We start from the raw sequence: 25,705 nt of genomic DNA, 5'->3' as shown, positions 1-25,705 counted from the left end.
GAGTAACTTCAATATGAAGGACAGGTGAATCTATTAGGGCTCCTCAGTGTAAAGGAAAAGCCCAGGCAGGGTATGAGAGAAGCCTGTGAAGCTGTGAGTAGTGTACTCAAGGTAGCTGTTCCTGTCTCTGACTTCACAATTCCTCTTGGCATGGAAAATTGAGGGTCAGAACAGTGTACTGTGGAAATAGCACTGTCTGCCTCCCTTGATCACAGGTTTCTCTGTGACGGTGACTAACAGAGACAAAAATTTTGGCTAGATGGGTCTTCAGTGTCCAAGCTCCTATCTGTTCACATTCCTGTGTGGATAGGCTCAGTTACTTTCGTGATGAATGAGAATACTGTTTTCTTGGCTTATGGAGCTCAAATGGAAAGACAAGGTATCATGCAGTGTTGGGAATAGGAGGAGACTTCTGAAGGAGAGAAGAAAAACAGCTGCAGCAAAAATGAAGAAAAAAATACTATTTACAGTGTCTCCTGTTAGTTCTGTGGCTTCCAAATAAATAAATCATTTTATATTTAAATTCTATTGTAGGTTAAGCTGAAACAATGCACAACAGCCCAAGTGAGTACATGTGATTAGTGGAACAGGGCTGATCTTCCATCTTCTGAAACAGTTCCCTACAGTGCCCTATATTTCCCTTTCCAGATACCATGGAGATCCAGCCTTTTTGTGCCTTTTTTTCTTTTTAAAGTTCACTGGCTGTCAAAACTGCAGTGTGTGCTTACCAGAAGGCTCTTATTTTGTGGTAACAGTGCCATATTAGATTGCAGTTCTCTAAGCTAAAGTAACAGTAATACTGGCATGGTTGGTACATACAAGCTTTCTTGCCAGTTAGCCCATGGATGGGCTGCCTAAATTTACACCAGCACTTCCATCTCTGCTCATTCAAACAGTTTATTTGCTAGATTTTGCTGTGGTAGCTCTTTTTGTGAAATGAAGCACCGAACTCATTTCATGTAGCTCATTGAATAGGGAGCTCTGTCAAGTGTATTGGTTACTCAGACCCCTGAACTAAGCTGCAGGTTGATAAAGAGTTATCAGTCCCACAGTAAGGTATAACTTACTATGGTTTAAAATAAATAAATAAATAAATAAACATGCTTCTGAAGAGTGTCTTATTTTTTTTCTTTTAGTTTCCTGAAGGAGTGTGAAAATGTCATTTGCTGCAGAAAGTTGGAATTGTGGATACCCTGCATCCTGAACCTGCTGCAGAAGGTCTGGAGTATCTGCAGGAGAGCAAAGATGGTAAAACTGCATTCGTACTTCATGGGAGTGAATTACAGCAAGGACTTCTACCTGCCGCAATAATACCCAGGTTAATGTACCAGTGCACACCAACTGCTTAGGAATATGTGGCAAGTCTGTTCTGGGTGGTGGACTGAGAACACCAAACTCGTCTCATAAGTGAAAGCTTTCAGAAGAACAGTTCTTGTTAAAAGGAGAGAATTTCGAACACCTTCATAAATGCAGCGTTGGATGTTTGCCTCAGCCAACTTCCTAAATTTCCGTTTTCCTGCCAGAAATTTTCTTTTCTAAAAATATTTGACTTTGCTGTCTAATCTAGAGATGGATAATGCTGATTTTAAAAATCTGACTGATACAGGATAAAAGAATGACTTCTAAAACAGTGCCTGAGTTGCTTTGGAACACATCTTATAACCAAATGCACTGTTCAGGGCATGGTGTGGTTTCTGCACAACCCTGTGCTTCCCCCCAGTAACCATTGCTGCCTTTCTAATCTGCTAGAGCATTTAGTACCCTCCTCTTATCCGAAGAAAAATACAATTGCTGGCTCTGATATTCATTAAGTGATAATCCAGATTAATTCAGACTTTGATGTAGAAACAGGTCCCATTTCAGCCACAAAGAAATCCACATTGCCCCACAGAAAATGCATGTGCGCACACATGCACATATACGTGCTCAGGCAGTATGTAGAATGCCTTAAAGAAACTGTAGCTAACCACCTTATTAGTATTCCTCCCTCCTCTGTGTTTCACTTGCAGCAACAGAGGGCTGAGCAAAATGCAGTAGAACAGGGACAGAGACAGAGCTGGCAATCATCTCGGTGCAGGCTGCTGAATGTAGGGGGTGGGGGGATGCAGCAAAGCAAGATTAATAACCTTGCCATAATCCTGTGCACCCTGGAAGGAGATACCTCTGGTGACTGAGCTGTTCTTGTCTTGATTAATTGGACTGAGCGAATGAGTGGCTGGCAATCCACCTGGTTTGGAGGCGACCCCCTGGTTTTGCTGCTCTCTGAATCCTCTACCCATCTGGGAAGGTAACAGTGGGACATACCATCTGCAGCACACACAGCAGCTATTGGAGGCTACTACTGACAGTTTGCACTACAGTTTTTTGGTGAGCAAGAAGCCAGGTATATTGTACGGTAGGATATTTCTGTGCTCAAGCTACTGAATTTTTGCAATCTGGTCCTTCAGCAACCCCCCACGCGCCCTCTTCCAATTGCCTTTGAGTTCTGGGCTTACTTTTGGCATAGTCTCCTGGACGCATTTTGCTGGGGATGGAAGAGCAGTAAATGGAACCTCTGAAAACTAATTGTTTTGCTTCTGTGTGACTCGAGAGAGAGAAAAGCAAGACGAATCAAGTGCAGCTAGAGGAATTTACATTTCTTTTGGAGAAGTTTGCAGAGGGACCATAAAAAAGGTAAGTCCAGGGGTTTGTCTACCCCTCTGTCTCCTAGCCTGATTGTGTTTGTTTGTTTGGGCTTGAAAAAAAAGATGAAACATGAGTAGCAGGTGGCATGGAGTGTGGTGTTTGTAAATTCTGTGCTTATGATTTGTGTCCTCTTTTTGTCTTCTTATCCTTTTTCTTTTCCCTGCTGTTTGCACAGCAAAAAAGCTTGTAGAATAATGATAATAGTGCTGGAAAACATTACTTGAATAGCACTAGAAAGCTCCTTTCATTTCAAAGGTATTAGAATTTATTGGGAGGTTTTTTGTTATCATCAGACCAGCTTAAAATATTTGGAAAGGATCTAGAATAGGCAAGAAATAAAGCTCATGTAATGTGGTCAGTCGAAGTCTCCATATTTTCATAAATCTTGTCTATTTTTTCTCCGCATTTCACTCAGCTCTGGAATGATGAATATGTAAGTAAAATGCTGCTTCTGCTGCTGTGAGTGGAAGTAGAAGGTAGCAGAATGGAAACAGGATTTGTGCATCACTTATGTGAAGTTCAGCTGTTTGTTTCTCATTAACCTTTTGAATGCTTCTTCATCCCCCAGCCCCCCTTTTTTAATGGCTATAGAATTTGAGATATGTAGAGCTAAACAATAACTCATTCTGGAACAGAGCACCAATCATAAATGAGTTTTTGTGGAGCCCTTAATTTTGGGGATGGAAGTGCCTAGCAGGCATTAAAGCAGCCAGAGTAAATGTCTCACCCAGCAGGGTTTATGGCTCTCCAATATTTCTTGATCTTTCATTCATATGACTGTGATACTGCTCAGTGTTTAAACCTGGCTCTTTTCCCCTGACTCCCCAGCATGTTGGTTCTGTGGGTACAGTATGACTGTTGCAGCCTTCTCTCCTGTCTTTTCATTATTTAATAGAAATAAAATACCATTGCATTACAATAGAATCGGAGCTCTTGTAGTTGAGCTTTTTTTTATTGCTGCACTGATAGTACTTAGCATTCCCAAGGAGGTGAGAAAACCATCTGTAAATACATTTCAAAGATGCTTGCTTCTCCAAATGGAATTGTTAGGCACTCACTTCTTCTCAATTATATGAATGTGAATGACTAATATTGAAGGATATGGTATCTATTTGAAAGACTGCTGCATAGCTGATTACTTTGTGTAAAAATACGTAGATTAAAATAGTTCTACTAAATCGGATGCTAGAGGGGCTTATATGTATACATGTGTAATGTATATAAAGAAAAAGGGAATTACATAAGATTTGTGAAGGACACATCAAGTAGGATGAACCTTTAATCCATTTGGTACAAAAAAAGTGTAATGAGCCTTCTTGTAATAGATCCTGTGTTGCAAGGCTAAAAACTTAATGAAAAGGCTCTGCTTCAGAGTAATCAAATCACTTTACATTATTGCATCCTGTCAGTCAGTCCCTCTGCTTCCCATCAGTTTTTGCATAATAGCTTTAAAGAGGGCTTAAGGAAGAAAGAAAAACTGGTTATAGGTGTGTTTCCCCTCATTTTCTGGAAGTGATGCTCTGTATTGCACGTGTTTTTACTGTATGATTATGACAAAGAAATCTCTTCCTGGGCAGCATGCAGTTTGCCATAGTTTTCCCTCATCGTACTTTCTTCAAGCCCCATCACATGTAGCACATGCATCTATTTTGCTAGATAGTGAGCTCTTTTAATGATGGGGAACAGTCCCCATGTGCTGATTTTTATTTTTATTTTTACTGGGGGGGGAAGGGGAGGGTGAAGCTCTTAAGAGCCTTGCCCCATTTTTAGAATTCAAGTATAACGCAGGGTGTCAAAGCAGAGACATTGGATGAAGCAGGAGGGAAATGAAATGAAGCAACTTTTATAATCTGGGGGAGAAGACAACATGTTTGTTCCACTAGTAATTCTGTGTGTTCTGGTGTGTTGGATGTGATTTAGTAGTGTTGTATGCCCTAAGCTAAGTGGGAAAGGTAGTCATCTGTACGCATCAACAGAAAGTATGTCACTGCTCTTTTGATATGGTGTCCAGATGTCATTTTCATCCATCTCTTTGATCATCAAACCTTGCAGAAGTGGGACTACTGTGGATTTTTGTGGGTATAGTATTTACTATCTGCTTATACTGCAGACTAATGCAAATGGTTTTTATTGTACATATTAACATGTTCACTGAAGAGGAAATCTAGCGCTTCTTCCCCCTTATAATATAGCATGTTATATCACGTGATTTAGTTCTGGTTTCAAATACCATTTATATTCTTATGGCAGTAATGGGAATGGATAATACTCAGTCCTGCCAGGTTTTTATGTGTGAACAGGCTTTAGCAGCAGTTGGACTCTTTTTCTTTTTTAAATGTGCAGTTAAAAAGAACTGTGGAAAGTCAAGTGTTTCACTTCAGTGTTCCATCTTGGTGACCCTTCCATTTTAATCCTGTTTCATAGCCTAACACCCCAAACGCCTTCACTCTTGCCTAGCGTGGAGGATGTATTCTTCTGTGTATGGCTCAGGTGCTTGTGTGAGCTCACTCCACTTTGCATTTTGTATTCCAGCATCTTGCTGAAATATAAAGGGAAGGCCTGCAAAGCTGTTGTGATGAGCAGGAATTGTAGGTACAGAGGCTCTTGAGCTTCATTATCTAAATGTTGTTTTAAGAATAAGTGGTAGATGAAAAAAACCTGAAATTTCTTTTTCATTTAGTTCCAGTTAGTTGAGCAGCTTCCTTTTCTCATTGCTAAAGTCAGCCGACCAGGCACTAAGCTCCTCCAGCACATGCTTCTGTGTTTCTGAGACCCGGGGTACTTTACACATGAATTCCTTCCTCCTTCTGAAACAAGCTGGGCTGACAACTGGTAAGTCAGTCCTGGAGCTCTGCAGCACTGTGCAGCAGGGGGAGGATGGGAGAGAGGAGATGTGACAGCAATCCCAGGACTAGAAGCAAAAGCACAATCTCCGTGGGATGGCAGAACACGTCGTTTTGATTGCTGACTCATCGTGTTGGTCTGCAATATTACCTTACACTAATGTGATGATACTGGGCCTGCCTTTGAAATAATGAACCAGAAAAGAGTAGTCTGTCAGTAAACAGACTCTACTTAGGAATTTGTACTTCTCTAATTGCAAATGGTGTAATCACCAGGAAATTCCCTTGAGTAGTGTTCTTAAATCTCGTACTTCAAGAGAACTGGTAGTAAGTAAATTTTACTGCTTTTAGCTACTTAAGAAAATATGAAGCTACAAGTAATAACCTTTCAATTGACAAGTTAGTTGACTGCAGCCAAGCTGCTGTTTTTCCACACTGTTCTCCTTCCTGTTCATTTCCATTCAGCATCAAAGGATAAGGTTAGGAATGAAAGGCTCAGAACACAAAAGCCAGTTCCTGGTCTGGCAAACAATGGAGTTAAATACATTCAAATCTTAATCAGCAGATTAAAACCAATTAGGTTCCTATTTCCAATGTTCCCATGTGGAAATGTGAAAATTGTTCGTGAAATTGCTTAAATTCTTGTCTTTTTAAAAAGACAGTTACTCAGATTGTTTAGGGAAGATAGTCTTTGTGGTGTTATCTGGACTTCCATAGACTGAGATAAATAGGAAGGCATCTTTTTAGTAGAATGAGTTCCTAATGTTTTTATGAAACAAATCCAAAAGATCATGTTTGGGGTGGGGTGTGCGTGTGACTTGGTGTAGAAGTGCTCAGAAACAAGGAGAGCTTGACACACCTACACAGGAGTCTGCTTCTAGAGGCTGTTGTTGTTCAGGCTGGTGCTTTGCAGAAATGCTGAGGTGTAAGAGCTCTTGCTGATCAATTTATGGGGGTTACATGTGGCAGAATACTACTGATGCTGGAGGTGAGTGGTGGGCAGAAATTCCTTCAGAAACTGGGGACATTCTTAGAACATATACTGTGCAGGCAGAAATGTAGCAAGGCATCTTGGTCTCTTGCCAGTGTGTATTGAAGAAACTTTTTGTACGGACAACAGTTATTTTCTAATTTGCTGAATATTCTCAACTAGTCATCAATTCTGTTTGTGCATTGCAAAGGCTTTTAGAGACATCAGTATAAAACAAAAGCATGCTTAAACCAGGACTCACGCACCCGTAACTGCAAATACAAAGGACTTCTGTTGCTGTATTTTTGTTGTAGCTTTGAGCTTGTATCCTGTGGTAAGGAGGCTTTCCATTAGGCCTGTTAGTTTTCTAGCTCTTTGACAATTTAGGATGTTGTTTTTGTAGGTTAGATTTATGTCAAGTGCTCATCAAGTCCAGCAGTAATTAGAGGCTGTCTGGTCCGGTCCTGTTACTTGTCATGTTTATAAGAGTAAAAACAGGATTATATTTGTTGTAGTTTATCTCTTCTGAAATACCTGAATTAGTGTGAGGTAAAAGATGTGGAAGTGAGGTGGAAGTGGAATAAATTGGGACTGGGGGGTGGGGTGGGGAAGAGACAGACAGAACTCTACACAGTACTCCAGGTGTGGCCTCACCTTTGCTGAGTAAGTCACCTCTCTTGCCCTGCTGGTGATGCTTTGTTTATTGCAGCTTTCTTAGTGGCAAAGCACACTGCTGACTCAACTGAGTTGGTGTCCACCAGGCTTCCTAGGTCCTCTGCTGAGAAGTGGCTTTGCAGCTGGGTGGCCCACAGCATGTACTGGTGCCTGGAGTTGTTCTTCCCCAAGTGCGGGACTTCTAGTTTTCCTTGTTGAACTTTGAGGTTCTTGTCTGACAGCTTGTCAAGGTTGTGCTGGATGACAGCATGGCTTTTTGGTGAATTAGCTACACCCTCTAGTTTTGTGTTGTCTGTGAATTTATGGAGGGTGCACTGTTCTCCATCATCTAGGTTGTTAATGAAGAGGTTAAACAGGGCTAGACCCAGTATTGACCCCTGGAGTATTCTGCTTGCTCCTGGCCTCCAACTAGACTTTGCATCCTTGACCACTACCCTCTGGGTCTATCTGTTCAGCTAGTTCTTGACTTACCTCCCTACCTGCTCATCCAGACCATACTTCGTCAGCTTCTCTGTAAGGATCTTATGGGGGCAGTGTCAAAGACCTTACCGAAGTCCTGGAAGACAAAAACCACTGCTTTACTCTCATCTGTCAGGCTGGCCTTTTCATTATAGAAGCTTATCAGATCAGTCAAGTATATGTTTCCCATGGTGAATCCATGCTCACTACTCCTGTTGACTTTCTTCTCCTTCATGTGCCTGGAAATGGTCACCCACTTTGATTACCAGAGGGGCCTGCATTTTCACTGGTTTTCTTGTTGTCACTGATGTACTTGTAGAAGCCCTTCTTGTTGCCCTTGACATCCCTGGCCAGATTCATTTCCATTTGGGCTTTAAAATTGAGCTATTTTATAGTTGCAGAAGAAAAACTTATTGATGCAACATGGGGCAATCAAGCAGTAGGGATATTTTCAGTGCATTTTTTTTTTTTCATTTTCTAATTTGTCCACCAATGTACTATCTTTCTTTCCTGTCTTTTCAGCTGTCCCAGAAAGAAATTGGCAAATGAGAGAGAAAAGTAATGCTTCCATGCTGCATACATGGTGGATCATCATATAAACCAGTATGACATCATTTTGGTATTGTTAGGTAAAGCCAAGGGTGCTACTGGTTTGCTGATGTAATGTGATTTCCTTTCCTCTGCTTTGCTCTTCACTGTTAAAGTGCTCTTGACAACATCATGCAGTTTTTAGTTAAGGGGACAAAGAAGGTGAATGTGCTGAGATTAGCCCCTTCTACAGAGACTCATACTGAGGCTGCATTTGCTTCAACATATTTTTATTTACAGGCTTTTCTCTGGAGCTACTCACTATAGTAACTGTGCATTTCATGTAAACCAATGAATTCTCAGTAAACCCTGACTGAGTGAGTCCTGGAAGAAAATGAGGCACTCAGAAACAAAAAGGTTTACCTGAGATTTTCTTTCCTAACCGAACCTGGAAGAGTAACCAGCTTCTGGAAAGCAGAAGATTCAATAGAAAAAGCTGTATAGAGTGGAATGGGTAGACTCAGAGTAGGAAGGGAAAATTATGAAGAGATTACCCTGAAAATAAAAGTAGAATTATATTGTTGTAAGGGTACAAGTGAGGGATGCATTGGAAAAAAAAAATTTGCTTTTGCATGTGATGAAAATGTGTTTCAGCAGTTTCCGTGAGGAAGACTGGGTTACAGAGTGATTATGGTCAAATTTTGCTCCTTTGAGCATCTCACACCTACACTGCAGAAATACCACTCAGGTCCCAAGTCTGCATTTCTGCTTTCAACAAGGTAGGTAAAGCAAGGCTAGTAACAGGAGTGGCATTATCAGAACTTTACGAGGGATTTATATCTTGAAAAAGCTTAAAGAGTTGAGCCTTGAACTTAAGAAATTCAAGGTACAGGTCCTTAAGCAAATGAATGTATACTGAGTAAGAATAAATATGGAGGAAGAATATATGTTCCTGGAAATGCTGCCAGGGTTGTAAACATTCAAGTCATGTTCTTTATCTGCTAAACTGTGCAATCATTCCTCTCAGGTGGAAGTGCAGTCTCGTTCTGAAAACAAATGAGATGCAATATGTAGTTTAGACCATGCCTGGGAGAAGAGAGCACGTGAACTAGAGAGGGATGAAGGTGAAAGAAAAGAAGCAGCTTTATCAAGTCAGAAGTGACATAGGCATGCACAAAACCTCAGTTGAGATGGGGTTATTGGGACAGCTATGGGAGTGAGAAATTGGTTCACAATAGTTAAGATTTGGATCAGCTGAACTCAGGAAGACTCTGAGGCATTCAGAGGAGGTTAACTTAAGTATGCAAAAGCCTAGATATCCAGAGATAACATGTAAATTAAATGATGGTTACGCTGAAAAATCATATTATAAAGGAGGTAATAAGTAATCTAATGGATAGGTATTTTAATTTGTTTCTGGAAAACCAAGTATTAAGACTTTAAGAATTCATGAAGTAGTCCTTAGAATGTTTGAGGTTTTAATTTTTTTCGTGTTTCAGAAACACCCACATGATTCATTGAAAAACTTAGTTCTGTAAGCTTTGAAGATTGTGACAAAAATTCATGAATGGCTCTACTGGCTCTAGAATATGCAAATAATTTGGATGAACTGGATTAATGTAATCTGGTTGTCAGGCAGTAAATACTGTGCATCCATTCTCCACTTCAAGTTTCATATGAGCCTGAGCAATGTGTTGTTTTTTTTTTGACTGAAACACCAGTGGATACTTGTAACAGAATGGGCTGTGTGTAGCAGAGCTACTCAGAGGCACCTCCTGTTTTTCTGTGACCTGCAGCGAGTGTCTGTATTGCTTACTGGAAAACAAAGTGGCCTCAGGGGAGCAGGGATTGTCTTAGTCCTTCTTGGCACTGTACTGCCGTGCAACTGCCATGGAATTTAGCTGGGTAATAAGGCAGCATAGCCTGACTTAGCTTTCTTTTTTTTTTTTTTTTTTTTTCTCCTTTGTCATTGATAGTCAGGGCTTGATGGAATAACCTGATGTCCTCCTTATACAGGAGTCACAGCCCTTCAGACCACAAAAGATCTGTTCAAACTGGGATTCCCTTGACAATCAGCTTTGCAGTTTAAGCAGCTTTATACAATACTGAAAACAGTGACAGTTGAGAGAGGTAACTAGAAGACTTGTTATATTAAAAATACTTGGCTTGGGAATGTGTGCTTAAGGGTCTTAAGCTGCCTAAAAGAGTCTCTTAATCTGTTTTAATTCTTCTTATATTCTTTCTTTTACTGAAGTAGGCGGAGATGCAAGATCTTTCTTTTCAGTTAGATGAATGGAGGAGGTCTACACCTGCCTCCAGGGCTATTGGACTCAATGTGGTTTGGGGATACCACTTTGTAATACATGAACCATCAAAAGCTGGAGATTATTGCCTTAGGTTTGTGCTACTTTTACAGACGTGGGTCTTTGCATTTCTACTTACATCTGAACTTTGTTTCCTGTCAAGGGCAATATTCACCACCAGGCAAGTGTTGCTAATTGTCATGTTTTCCTGTATGGGTGATGTTAGATTAGACACTTAGTAACAGAGGGTAGAATTTCCTTGATCCTGTGGGTGCCTTCATGAGTTGTGTGCTCTACTGATCCTGATGGTATGCAGAGAGACAGGAAGCTTAGTAAGAGGACTGTCCAAAATACTTTTGAAAACTGGAAATTGCATAAATATTTTGCTGTGACTCATATGAGTTTGAATGATTACTCCATCTGGAATTTAAGTGGAGCTTTTGGGATGTGGGTATAGCAGTGGAGAAGCTGAAGTTATTTAATCTCTAATCTGGCTTCTTGTCTGTGGCTGGAGATGAGCTGGTTTGAATGAGCCACTACTTCTAGTGTGGTCAGCCGGAATTATGCTTCTCTCCTCTCCCTGACATTTATTTTTATGCGGTCAGGTATGAGTAGGAAAACCTCAGGAGAAAAATGTTATAGTTAAAATGATGGCTTTGGGGATCCAAAAGAAGTTGAACTGGATAAGGCTACTACTTTGACATTCATAAGCGTTTCACTTGCTAGTGGGAATGAGCAGTGTTTTAACATTGAGGAAGAGGAAATGCATTTTGGAAAGCTGTGATTTCCCTCAATCTATGAATACTTGAGGGAATAACATCTATCTAGAAATGTATCATGAGTAATTTCCTAAGAGTATTTAGTCCAGACTAAGCATCTACTGGACAAGAAGAATGTTGCTTTTATCAGAAACTATGCCCGAGCATGAACCGCTTAAAATTCTGTCACTTTTGAATGTTGCTGACAGTCTTTTTTTCCATTTTAATTGTAGTTGGTCACTTTCATGTTCTTGTCCAGATCTTCAGGCAATGTAAATGAGTAGGTAATTCAAATGAAGATGTCAATTTGAGTAGTTGTCCTGCAGTTGTACTACAAAATACTGTCTACCTACCTTTTTTAAATGTAGGTGCAGTTGTGCAATCACTTCAGGCTTAGGCACGTTTAATTATTTAAGTCTAGTGACAAGCAGTACAAGAAGCACTGGAGAAAAGGTCGTTGGAGGAAAAAGAGTGCATCTTCCTCAAAAGGTTCTGGTGTTATTTTTGAGTTTAGTGACACAAGAAAACATTAAGAATTTAAGGTTACACATGCTTTATATCATTGTTTATAACGGGACTGCAAGTTGCCCTGTTACTGTAATACTTCATTTGAATTTTTAACGTTACAAAGGGAAGGAAATGCTTTAATTGCTTCAGTTTCTAAAAACAAATAGGTGCCTAGTTTTTAGGGAAACTGTCTTAAGAAGTAATACCTACTAAAAAACTAATACAGCTGGTAAAAGCAAAGACCTGCAATAAATACGCTTTAGGCAAGAAGAGGAATACTGTAAAATTGTATTTCTTCCAAACATCAAATCCTAAGGTTTCCTACTTAAGCTCTTCTGTCTTCTATTTTGTCTATACTTCTCTAGGATCTCAATTTTGTTCTTTATAGCTTGAGGTTAATATTGAGAAGGAGTCAACATATAGGGGATGTGTTAACCTGAACTTTTTTGCCCTTACTTTTCGATTTGTCCCACATTGAAAGTCTTTGAATTGTATCATTTATTCTTTCTACCATGCTTATGAATATTGCTTATCCCTCAGTAGGATAGGTGATATGCACTGCCTTCAATTCTAGTCTGGCATTTTGACTGTTCTGGAGGGAACATGCTCTCTTTCTGTAACTGTTGCTGTTATAAAAGCTGAAGCATCTGTGGTTAGAAGTAGGGTCTTATATTTGATCAACTGTAGTGATATGCAGATACTCTGTGATTAGTCTTGCTTTTGCTTTCTCTGACCTGTTTTTCTGTAGGGTAAAGAATGTATAGATTTATATATTGTATAAACTACCAAAGCTGTTATTAAACTATTACATTAAGCTGGTATATTGCTCCCTCAGTGCATGGCTACTACCCTTCAGGACAAATGAGAAGCTTTCCTGTATATCACCTTGTGTACTCCTGGCACTTATGCTGTTTCTGATTAACTTACTTTCTCTGTATTACAGTAACAAATATCTTTAATGACATTTCATTATATATATTCAATGCCCTGAGTTCCATAAAATGAAGAAATATTTTTATTTGCTTGGGCTTTCAGTCTCTACTTGCAGGCACTCTTCAAGCAGTAATCATTTTTTTTGGTTTTATTGTTGAATTCAGTTGTTTCATGATACAAAGCAATGCTTCCATTCTGAGATTGTACTGTTTAAATCTTCAGCATTGGAACAAAATTGGATGCATGGTCAATGCAATGCAGTAAGGGTCAAGGCTGTTGTTCAGTTATATGATATTCTGAAACCTGTGACCTTAAGTCACAGTTGTTCTATTAAGTCGCTCCTCTGCAGGCAGGAGTGAGGATCAGGACAGTGATGTTGCCTTGCTGCTGTCTGCTGCATCACCTTCAGTGGCCAAATGGATTTAAGATTATACTGTGTTACTGCAGAACAGAGATAAGAGGAGAATTGGATCGTGTTTGAGACACCTACAGCCAAACTACCTGCACTGATCTGCAGCTAGAACTGTGGCTGCCATCAGTGTTAGATGAAAAGATGAAAGTGGGGCCACAAAGTCAAGACAGTGGGGGAGCCTTTGTGTCCTTTTAGGTTACGAGGATCAAGACTATTAGCAAGGCTAGGTCTGGTTTTGTTTCTTAATGTTGCCATCGTAAACTCCATTATTTTTCTTATATGCTTGCTTGCATGGCAGTGGTGAAGGTATAAAAGTCAGGTTGGATGGGGCTTTGAGCAACCTGCTCTAGCAGGAGATATCCCTGCCCATGGCAGGTTAGGTGGAACTAGGTAATCTTTAAGGTCCCTTCCAACCCAAACTGTTCTGTGGTTCTATGAAGGTGGAGATCAAACGCACAAGCAAGTTCTGACTCATTTTCCTCTGCACTGTATAGTCCAAGAATAATTTGAGAAGCATTAAGCAAGAGCTGACTCACTAAATCAGCCATGAAGTGTGGACTTGCTGTATCGGAGGTCATGCCTTACTTTCCAGTGTTTTGTGGTCCCCAGTGGGTGTGAAGTCGTAGTTGGTACTGGAGCTAATATTAATACATCATGTTACAAACCATGCTCTGGAATCACAGGGTTGATTTTGTTTCCCTTGAGGGCAGGAAACAACCAAAACAGAAGTGTGGGATCAGTTTGAATAATAAAGATAAATATTACAAACCACAAGCAGGCGTCATGCTGCTTGAATTGCTCTGTAGTTACGTGGTGAAGCCTGAGGGCTGACACTGCTCTGAGGACACTGACAGGTGGAACTCAGAACAGTGGGAGATAGCAACAGCATTAGGACTTAGAGACCATACAGCAATCCAGCTAGCTGGTTCCTGCAAAGGATATATTTGTAACATTTGGTGGCAAAATGACCCTTGTGGCAAGAGTTTTAAAGCAAATAAGGTTGTAAAGCAAATAAGGTTGCAGTGCATGAATCTACGTTTTGAATTTAGAGGAAACTCTGCCCCCTGAAGACAATCCCTACGGCATTTAATGGATATGAAAATTATGGGCTTCCATGGAAGAGTGATAGGATGACGTGATGATTACTTGTAAATTTATGGAGTATAATAAAACAATTAAAATAGCACTCTCCTGTAGGACTTACTGACTCATCCCAAAGCACTTATTGTTTGGGATGTAATTTTTTACTCAATTTAATATGAAGGCCCCAAAGTAGAAAACTGAGAAGAAGAAAAGTATTTTTTTTTAAAGTATTTTTTTATTTTGATGTGTTCCTTAAGGAGCAAGTATATTTACACTTGGGATTTTATCTATAGAATTGATGCGTAGAACAACAGCATAACTTCTTGCCCCGTAACTTTTTCCTAATACAACAACAGAAGTTGATTTAGAATGGTAAATGAACTTGTTGGTAGCCTTAAAGAAGTAATGTTGAGTCAGTGTTGGATAAGAGGAATATCATGACGTATTCAGGAGAGGTTGTTTCCAAGTGTGTGGAATGGGGATGGAAGGTTCAGAAAGATGGCTTTGACTTCTGTTTGTTTTTTTGGGGGGAATTAATGCATTTGGCTCTTAAGATTTTTATGAGATGAGAGCTTAGAAAATTTTTTGAAGTTCTCAGTTCTTAAACGTGAAGGCAAAAGTGAAAGAACATGTGCATTCACGTGTGTGTATTCTTCCTCTATAAAGTTTTAAGATACAGATTTTTTTCTTTTAATTGAGTAAGGCAAAGAAGCTGTTAATTCTTCAGGATAACCCTAGTATTTTCCGTATATATCCAATATTTAAATAATGCTTTTCGTAACAGTTTAGCCTTGATAGGATTTTCTGGCATTTTCAGAACCAGGTTTGCATCAAAATACTTAGGGCCAGCTTGCTTTATGAGATAACCTGAGGTAACTTCATGCTTTGATCTAAAATATTCATAAATACTAACACCACTGTTGCCGCTAATTGTTCTCTAGCAGTGTACGATGCTAACTTGTCCAGATTTTGATCAGGAAATAGCAGAGTCCATAGAACTGCAACCCTATTCTGATGTCTGTGGCTAGAAAATGGGTGCATGTGTATTTCTTCAAAAGGTTCAAGTGTTCTTTCACATTGACTCACTTTTACTTCAACAGGAAGTTTTAATGTTTCAAGCAAAATTGCCTCTGTACATCTGAGGTAAACAACTATCAGCATTGTTGGATGATTTTTTCTTTTATTTTTCTTGCAGTCTATGGAAAGAAGGTCATGCCTTAACTGAGGAGTTGGTACCAATGTTCTTCTTTCCCCAGCCTCCCACCCTTTTATGCCCACAAATTAGCCATAAGCCCTGTTTACCAGAGTCCTTTGCATCTTCAACCCCATGAGCAGATCTGAGTGGTGTTTCCTCTGGGCCGCCTTTCTCAAAGATTGTATCAGGAGCCAAGCATTAAGACACCCTTTCAAAGAGCCTTATCTCTACTTGAAATCTTTCATTCTTTCCCATTTGCTGTCTCTTCTGGACCCTTACTGACTTTTTATCCTGATTGAAAGTAGATGGTTTAAAAATCAATTTTTGTTTGTGTTCTCGGTGACCCGATACTCCTTTATGCATTGCTCTTAAGCATCAATCCTAATTCCAGTTTATCCTGGTGCAGTATAAGCCCTGGGAACCCTAAATCACCAGCCCGGAGGAGGGCTCAAAGCACTGGGTGCGTCAGCACAGTTTCTCTTGCCTAACCCCATCCTCAGGCCAGGTGAGAGGTGGGGAGCAAGCCCCCAGATGTTGGTTGTTGCTGTGGGGCCCTGCTCCCTGCAGCTTGGGGTCATCCCACTGCGGGGCCCACCGTGGTTCTGAAGGATGGCTTCCTGCTGTGGAACTGCTTACCTCATTAAAACAATTCCCCTAAGCAAGCATGAGGTACTTGATCTAATAACTAATTATTTCATTAGCTGTGTGAACTGACATGACTATATGCTTACAGGCAAGTACATCAATCCAATAAAAATCAGGTAAAATATGTTCATTACCTCTGAACTTTCCTCCTTTTTCTTATAACAGCTTCTCTAGTACAGATGCTTAATTTCATTAGCTTTTTTTTTTTTTTAACCTGAAAAGGTTTTCTTTTTAAAAAGCCCTAAAATTGAGGGCATTGCACACTGTTCAGAAGAGACACTGATGGAAGTAACTTGACTTTAGTGAAATCAGTTTGCTGTATAGGGAAGGAATTGAACAGAACAAAAATCTAAGCTTATTTCAAATACTGGACAGCCAAAAAAAAAAAAGCCTTAATCTGTAGAGAAAACGGCAGGAAACTTTGTAATAATGGTTTGATCTCTCTGGTCAGGTGTCTGTGTGTGTCCAGACTTAGAAAAAGCCATCTTTGTTCCTATCTGTATGAGAAATGCAAAAGTTCTCTTAGTTCCATGAAGAATGTAGTCTAAACAATGTAGTCTTGCAACTATGTAAAATGATAAATGATGGTTATTTACATCTCAGAGCAATGAAAATATTTCAAATCTAAGAATTTTTGAGTTTTCTCCTATGTGGAAGAGCAGATTTCCCTCTTGCCTCCATTCTTTTCTGTATTGTTTGCTCTACCACAAGATTATTTTGCCAGGATGGATTTAGTTAATATGGATCATCAGAAAGTAAATGACGGTGCCTTGGATGCACAAAGTGCTTTTAAATCAGTGTGTCTTGTTTAGTTTCTAGACACACAGTGAATGTTTCTCCCTTGAGAGAGAGAGAGACCATTATTCAATTTAAACTCTGTTCTAAGTGTATCTGGGATGAGCACCTGAAGGTACCATACCCTGTCATGTGCATACCTTTTTCATACAATTTCAATAAATCTAAGTTGTTTTGCTCTCCTTTAGTATTACTTCTTATTCTATAATGCTTGTTAACAAATGTATATTATACACATCCTTAAAGCTTTCTATTTCAACTATAGTTGAAATACCAATACCAATACCAAATTCAATATAGTTGAATACCAATGAAGTTCACACTTGTCCGGATATGCTCAAGACAGCAATTTAGCAGCCTTGTATGCTTAGAAGTGGGAGAAAATATCCTGTGTACACGATAAGCTACGGATAAATTGGGGGATTTAGTTGTCTTTATTTTTTAATGAAAGAGCAATTAGAGTATGTTCATGTTGAATTGTCTGAAGCGTACATGGGTTTTGCCACATCTTTTGCTTTATTGAACATGTTTTTTATTTTTTGTTTTGTTCTGTTTTTTATTGAAGTTGTTTAATTGTATTGGCAGTTTGAGTAGAGCAATTGCAGACTTTGACTTTTGGAGTTAAGTTGATGCTCAGGGACAAGTCTGGCTGGCTGCTTATGCTAGAATTGCTAATGGGATTAATTATTCTTGGGAGTCAGTAAAATCCCACTGAAATTGCTATCACCTGCTCAAAAGTTCTGTTTTCAGGACTGATATACATTCTGGTGTATATAATCCCATTACTTGTACTTGGACCTTGTTTTCAAGGCTCTTTTCAAGTCAAAAGGTCTTAAAGTTGGAAGATCTGAAATATTCAATTCTGTACTAAATGAAGCCCTTCACCTAAGTGCTACAGTAAAAAGCTAAACTTGCAGATTCCACAGCTGTAAAATGTTGAATTGGAGTGAGTTTAATTATCTCAAGCTAAAATGTGTCTAAATAGACGTTCTGACTATAAAAACGATACCCAAGTTTTGATTAGAATTCCAGTCATGTTCAGTTTCTAATGATTTGGAACGTGATTATATACCTCTAGTGTACCTCACTAGCAGTATAGGAATGTGTCACTGAATTTGAATAACTGTTTTCTTCATTCTTGTGTTAATCAACGCGACCCCTTAAATATGGTATCTTATACTTGCCTAGTGTGTAGAACTATTATTGGAGTAGGAAATTCAATGGTTTGCTTTACCGATAGACTAAATGATTTTATAATTCACTAGTTTATGAGTCCAGCAGTATGAAAAAAAAACTCTTCTACTTGTTTTAATGGAGGCATGATTAATTTTAGACTCAACCTTGAAATTAAGTGTATTCCTTTCCTTGACACCAGTTTTCAAAAAAAAAAAATAAAGCAGCTAAAATGGAGATGTCCTTGAAGTTTTATAAGCTTATAGCAGCCTAGAAGACCTGAAGGACTATCTTGCTATCCTGAAAAGCATTATGGAAACAGGCCTATTTCTCTTCTGGATTTCTTTCAACTGTCAGAATTTTAAGAACCAGCAGCCTTTGCTTTTCTGAAAACACATTACTCCTTGTGGCAGCTGCGTAAATGGCTGCTGATGCCAGAGCTATATATGTATATCAAAGGCCATGGCACAAATCAAAGCCATATGCATATGACCATAATACATCTGTTACTAGTAATGAGATGTTTTCACATGATGGAAATGATCCTATTTCTAATACACACGGGAAAGGGGGAAGATGGGTGCTAATAAGGCACACTAGTGATTTATCTCTTTAAAGCATTTCATAACCTTTTGAAAAATATTTCTGTCAGCACCCTAGTGTTTAAAATGAGTAAATCTTGACATTCCAGACAGAAAGCGATAAAGATATGTGCAAGTCTGGGTTAGTCACATCTCTGGACTACTACATACCTTGCTAGAAAGATGGTGCTTCCCTGTGTATTACCTTCTCATATGGGAAAGCATCTAGGAGATATGGGGTATTTTGTGAGATAGAAGTTTCAATTAACTTCAGTTAACACAGAGTTTCAATTAACTTCATAGTAAAAATGCCACTTCAGAATAATCCTTCTGTGTATTTAAACAGTGCATATAGGATAAATTCCTAATGAAGCTGTGCCATGGTTTACTTCTCTGCCACAAGTTAAGGCCTTTTTTCCTTAGAAGATGTTTAAGAATGAAGAAACAACCCGATTGCATGGCAATTCACTTCCCTACAACTCCTTAAAGCAATAGAACAGAGAGGTGAGTTAAAAATGACTGTCTTCTCCTGTTTCTTTCCCTTGGATGTAAAGAGGCTCTATATTCCAAAGATACAGACTCCAGCACTGTAATTGTTCCCTTTTCCTGTTTAGAATTAGATCTGTATTATTAATAGTCTGTGTAGCTGGCAATAATTTTAGAGTTTTTTTGAAAACAGTTTAGCTTCCACTTTCGTCTCATTGTTTCTTATCTGCATAAACTTTGTGCTTTTCAGGGAAGAAAGGCATTTCTGTTTTCCCTCTAGAAATCTCACTTGACATTTAGCAAGGGACGTTTTTAAGAATGTCAGATTGATGAGAGCTGTTTGCTGAAGTCTCGCCATGTTCATTCAGCTGGACAATATCTGTTGTTAACAGCCATAATTATTATGAACAGGTTGAAAAGGACAAGCTTATTGCTGTAGTTTGGCAACACGCTTTTGAGCTGCTGGTTACGCAGTAGTAATGCTTGGCACATTACATTGCTTTTTATCTTTGAAGAGCTTTATGGATATTGACTAACCAAATGGATTAGAGGCTATCTGTAGGTCCCTTAGTTGGAGGAACGGTAAATAGCTTTTCATTTATGTTTTAAAATCTGTGAATATTTAAGTTCTTGATGACAAGCAATAGATAAATGAGGCTTTTGTAGTTCAGGTATGACTCAAGTTGTGAAAATCACTTGCTTGGTTTTATGCTTTAACTTTAAGGAATGTGGATGGCTCAAGTTCTGATAAGTAGGCCGTGCACATGTAGTATCGATATTGAAGTGTCTGGACTGCTGTCAATTCTGGGTCAAATTCTGTCAATAGCTTTTTCTCCTACCTGTCTAGGCATATCGTTACTGAGAGGGAGCAAAAAGCTGGTTGGTCTTCTGCAGGTATTCTGGCATTCTTTTATTGCATTACTGTTGCTCACATCCAAAGAAATGTACTTAAAAAAAAAAAAAAAAATGCACCAAAATGATGTAAGTTTGGCTGAAGACTTTCAGACTTGGTTTCATTTTACCATATAGCCTATGGGAACAAAGTTCAGAGGTACCAGAGCGTTGCTGGCAGGCAGGTACCAGAGCCCTTTTTTATGTTTTTGTGTATGTTGCTTTTAAGTAAGTATCTTCGCGTTGGTCATCCCTTTATTTTGTGGCATAGGGTAAATTTATCTCCTTTCTGCGATTTTTTTTTTTTTTTTTTTTTTTTTTTTAGCTTGGAAGAAGGTGATTTGCAATGAGTTTCAATATATAAATTTAGAGGGATCATAAAATGTGCAGTTTACCATTTGGGTATTTAGTTAGATCATTGTCAAGAACTACAAAATATATTTTAACTGATTAATATTATTAGTTAACTGAAGTGTGCTCAGAGCAGCTGTATGGAGCTTGAAAGTGTGACACATTTCAGCCTTTCAGACTTGAGAGCAATTGTCAAGAGAACCTTAGAGATGGATTTTCTTAGACCTTGTGTTCCCCTTTTGGATAAGCAAACAAAAGTCACTTTGAAAGGTTCTCCACACTTACTGATTCTTATTGTGGCATTAATAGCTATATTTGTTTCAAAAGGCTTGGATGCATAATAGTGGACTTTTGATAATCTGACCTTTTCTTTGGAAACATTAATGTGAACTGAGCCTTTTAAAAGTTCAGGCCTTTGTTCCTTCTGGCATTGTTTAGATCCAGTGATCGCATAATTTAGAATTTAGCGTTTACCTTCCCTGTTTTATCTATGTGATGTTTTGGGCAAAGCATTGTTTGTGATCCAGAGACATTCTGGCTTAGTGACATAGCTGGGACATCATTCCCATCTCTCTGGGCTGAGTTTTTATCCAAGCAGGTGTTGCTTTACTTTCAAGTCCTGAGGCACTGATAAATAAATAACAAGATCATCACCCTGATTCCCTTTAGCTTGTTAGCTTCCAGTGAACCATAGTTCATATTTAACTCTGTTTTTGGAGAGATCATCCAAACTGACTGTGGATAACGTTGTCTTTTTGTCTCTCAATTAAAGACTGGAATTCATTGCTAGCAGAGACTCACAAACCTTAAATGCACAGAGCTTCAGGGAGTGCTTTCTGTGACTTGCGTCTACTTACCTATTTAGCAGGGTCTCATATTATCAGGGTTTATATTGATCTTTGGTAGGATTTCCAGTGAAATGGAGCTTATGGATAGTGAGACCAACCCGTTTTGAAGCCAAACAGTAAACAAATCAAAGGAGAGCCTAGTATAGCTGTAGGTTTGAAAGGAGGGCAAAATGTTGTCTAGTCCATGCGTCTGTCCACAGAAGAACCAGCTATACTTATGTTGCTGTTGGCAGCTGTCTAACCTTTTCTAGGCTTGCAATGATGAAGACTCCGTGGGCCAATTGCTTGTTCGCTTCAAGCTAGCAAAAGGTCTCTGAGAAGTTGCTTGTAGTGCTTGAATCTTAGAAATGCAACTGATAACATGAATGTTGTCAGCGTCCCTCATCCATGTAGCAACACGCTCATTCCCATCAGCATGTGCCTGATGATTTCACAGATTATACTTCTTTAATTAGAGCATGGAAAATTCTGCCAGAGACTGACACTCCCAGGCCTGGTACAGTTTTGCATATTCTGCCAGGCTATTACTGGGAGATGTTGAGGGGTTTAGTTTCACTTGGGATTAGTTCTGCTGTGATAACAGGCGTTTCACCCAGAACTTGATTGAAGAGCAAGCTGTTAAAGGACAGTCATGTGAAGAGCTCGTATTCAGGGCTTAATTTCTTCCTAGTACCTTGGGGTTCATTAAGTGAAGTCGTCATCTTTATAACCATGTGATCTCTTTCCTCCAGCAACCAAGTACTTTTTCATAACCAGCACGTAATGGATTGGCTGCTTCTGTATGGGAGTAGGGATAAGTTCTGGTACACAAAAGGTAGGAATACCAGAACAGAGGGTAGATGGCACTGCTATCAGAGGAAAACAGCTAAAGAAGTTACTTGGGAGGCAGAAATCAATCAAAGAACACTATGCGTAAGCATGGTCTCAGTCTTTAAAATGAACCTAAAAATGGAAGTATACATACTATATTATGGTGCTTTTGCCGCTTAACAGGTTGCTTTCAGGTGTAGGTACGGTGTTCACCTCCTACCTTGTTTGCCCTTTAGACAAAGAGCCACTGCAGAGCCCTTGTCCTGGGTGTTGACTGGACAGGAGGATGTGGAGTGGAGGTGTTTTCTCATGGCTTGAGTTGGTCTCTGAATCCAGAGTGGCCAAGTGGTGGAACAGAGATGGGACAAGATAGGAATCATGCCAGTTTTTGCAAACCTCAAGTCTTGTAAAGTCTTGTACAGTCTTCTGCAAGTTTCTGGAGCTAAGCAATCTACTTGCATATTTCTCCAAGTGCCCTGTTGGGTTTGATAAGCTATATGCATTCAGTTGCTTGCAGCTCTTGCTTTCTGAGATTTATCAGGTCTCCATAATGTTGTTGAATCTTGATCATCTTCCCTTCCTAGGCAGTCACACCAGCTAGATGCATGGTAAGATGAATAAAGGCAGTGTTGAAACTGAGTCTTTTATCTAAGCTGTTGGCAAATGCTGTCCTTGGCTTGGGGCTAGAAACTAAAAATTCTGTGTATATTCTCTCTGACTTGTGAGTAGGTTTTCATTACTTGAAACAAAAACCTCTGCCTCAGCTTTTCTTTCTGTAAAGCTGGGTCTGGGAAGACAACATTCACTAGTGTCTTTGGCTGTCTACAGAAATGTTTGCTGGTTGTGAAGTGCTTAGAGACCTTGTCACGCTGCCCTTGTCTGTTTTGCATGTCACACTTCTCTTTTCCTATTTCCAGTTATCATCCTGCTGTGGATTCTTTTATTTTTTTCTTTCCCCTGATGTGAATCCTAGCTTAGAGAAATGCTTCCTCAGACTTCTTAGTTTCAATTTCATACATGTAATTGAAAGGTGTTCCATTTTCTTTCCTGAATCCTTATTGCTGTTGTGTTGCTGTTTGGTTGTCTGTTTCATATAACATGCATTATTGGTCTTCTACTTACTTAGTTACATTAGTTCTTCCCTTTCAGAGGGAAAAAAAAAAAAAAAAAAAACACACACACAAACAATCCTGTTGTGCTATATGCTGTGCAATTATAGAAAAAAAAAAATCTTCCTGCGAGATCCTGTGCTTTCATGTGAGATGGGAGCCAACAGTTGTTCAGACAGATAAAATAAGAAAATAGAGTGAGTATGAAAAGTATTTAACACATTAGATACCTTACAATACATTACAATGAGGTAGGCAAAAATCTATTTCTGGAGTCAGGTTCTCGTTAATAGTCTTTTGCAAATGTTTCCAGGACATACATTAAAACTGCATCACCTGAGGTGATCCAGCAGTCGGCTCCCTGAAAAGTGCTCTTTGAATGCAGAGGTACATGGTGTCTCTGAAAGATGAAAGAACACAATAAGGAGCTGCTGAGAAACCTGCTAATTAACTGAGGCAAAGCCCTTTTCCACCTTGATATTCTGCTTGGAAAGGCAGAAAGGCCTTGTCTGCTTTTTGGGTTTTGCTCGTAGCTCCCCCTGAAGCTGCTTCCCCGAGCACCCTGCCGTAGTGATGGTGCTGCTCTGCGGCTGCCCTCCTGAGCAGGGCCCTGCTCCATGGGGCTGTCAAGTGTTGTGCTGCAGGGAGCCTGGGAAGAGCTCTGGAGTCCCCGGGGGTGAAAGGGAAGGAAGCAAACAGCTCTTTCTGCCCTCATGATTCCCAGCAAAGAACAAGAGAGACAGCAGCTGCACCAGAGAGAATACTAACCAGTGTCTTCTAGGGATTCATGAGCTTTTTTTGATGCTGATTAGTGACTTTTTTTTTTTTTGTTGCTGACATGCTGCTTTTACTCCTTTAGACTCATGCTGCTGTTTTGTCACACTTGCAGCAGGTCTTCTCCTTGACCCCATGAAGTTTCTTGCATAACAGTAAAGAAATGCCTCCATCTTGAGGGAATGGGGGCAACAAGGTGATTGTAAATAAGTTGCTTTCCATGGCTTGCTTGATCTCCTTATGCCTTCAGGTCAAGTTCATCCTCATGAAACTGGAAAGTCACCTCCTGTCCTCTGACAGAATCTGAGAGCACTCATTTTCTTATTTTTTGTAATTTTAGTCTAGGCCATGGTAGAACTTCTGACTTCACTGCTCTCAGCTGGGTGCCTGCTGGGAGAAATGCAGAGCCAAGAACAACTTTGCAATCTGGTGTAGGCCAATGGTCCGAAGACCTTGTAGAAACAAACAGCTTCAGTGGGGATTAGTGACTTGACTCATGTGTGGCATTGAGCAGGCAGGGAATAAGTGTGGCGTGTGGCTTTTTGTTTGTTCCTTTTTACAAGGTCTGAAGTAGGACATAGATTTGCGGAGTCTGCAGAGAAGGACAAATGTAACCTTAAGTGGGATTTGTATCAGCGTATCCAGGTCGCCTTCTTTTAGCCTGCAACCAACAACTCCAAACTCACGTGTCTCATTCTGCAGTGGTGAAGCTGTAAGTGGAGCTGCTTAAGGCTGTATGTAAAGCCTCTGTACAGGTACAATTTAACTGTTTTTTCTTCAATTGCAAAAGAGTGAAGAGCACTGTCTTTGTACCTTGTCATTCTGTAACAGCTGCAAGACTTTTCTGTCATATCTATACCCACGTGTATTTCCTCCCTCTTGCATAATTCATCGAGAAGAATTTGCATTTCCCTGAAGTTTTTAAGTTCCAGGAGCATGCTGTAACGATGAGAGAAATGGGGGCAGGAGGAGCTGGCTGGGCTTATTTATTTATTTTTGACCTAGCACTATTGCGAATTTATTGTGCAAAAACTTCTTAACTGAAAAGGAATTTGAACTGATGCCAGTGGAATATTTTAGGCCTTTAGAAAGTGACATGGCCAATTTATATTTTTACTTGAAAAAGCATTTTCTTGGTTGCCTCAGCACAAGGCGACCGTTTGTCTGTGTCCCTTGCTGAACTGACAATGCAGGGAAGCTGATTCTTTGACTTCCTCAGTGTACAGAGACTCCCCCTGCCCTTTTTTGCCCTGAGTCAGTAGTTTACAATGTCTTTGTGGACCAATGTAATGGTCAAATATGCAACAGGGAAGGACAGGAAGGTTTTGGTGTGATACTAGGAACTGAGCTGTTGGTGGTAGTAATGTATGAGTAGCCTGTATTGAGAACTGATCTCTAGTAGACATGGAGTTGATGAAAATGTGTAGACTGTACATTGATGTAGCTATTGCCTTTTGAAAGTGGACTTTGCTTTTCTTTTGTGTTATGCCATTAAAAGGCAAATATGAATTTTAAAGCTTGCATGTGGTTTTGATCATGAATGAGCATCTTTTTTGTGGGAATCATGCCTTTTGAAGCAGATAAGCAAAGATCCCTCCCCAGAAACTTAGTTTGTTTACAGCTACCTCTTTTTAGTAATCCAGTTTAATATTTTTTTTTTTTTTTTTTTTTTTTTTTAAATTAATGCAGCACAGTGTAGGGCAGCAAGGTTTTGAAGCACTTGATGAAAGGAACTTGGTGAGAGAGCAGTTGACCCTAACTGAGGGGAAGTCTTTCTGTGATGCCACATCATATGGTGATGAGAATATTGTGCTAGTTCTCCCCAGTGCCTTCTCTTCCTTTCCAGGGTATAGAGACCTCTAGAAAGGACTTAACCTATATTGCCATTTAG

General features: G+C 39.6%; 1 protein-coding gene across 1 annotated transcript in view; it reads left to right on the top strand.

Moving 5' to 3' along the window:
* Nucleotides 1-2,057: 2,057 nt before the first annotated feature.
* The window catches only part of LRRC4C (leucine rich repeat containing 4C), a 498,215-nt gene continuing 474,567 nt past the window's right edge, over nt 2,058-25,705 (top strand). Inside the window, exon 1 of the mRNA XM_032188015.1 lies at nt 2,058-2,673. The gene's annotated coding sequence lies outside the window, so the exon portion shown is untranslated. The remainder of the gene's footprint in view (nt 2,674-25,705) is intronic.

The sequence above is a fragment of the Aythya fuligula genome, chromosome 5 (assembly GCF_009819795.1).
Source record: "Aythya fuligula isolate bAytFul2 chromosome 5, bAytFul2.pri, whole genome shotgun sequence".
In the NCBI taxonomy this organism is placed as follows: Eukaryota; Metazoa; Chordata; class Aves; order Anseriformes; family Anatidae; genus Aythya; species Aythya fuligula.
The sequence above is the reverse complement of the archived record's forward strand: the minus strand, read 5'-3'. Positions and strand labels throughout refer to the sequence as shown.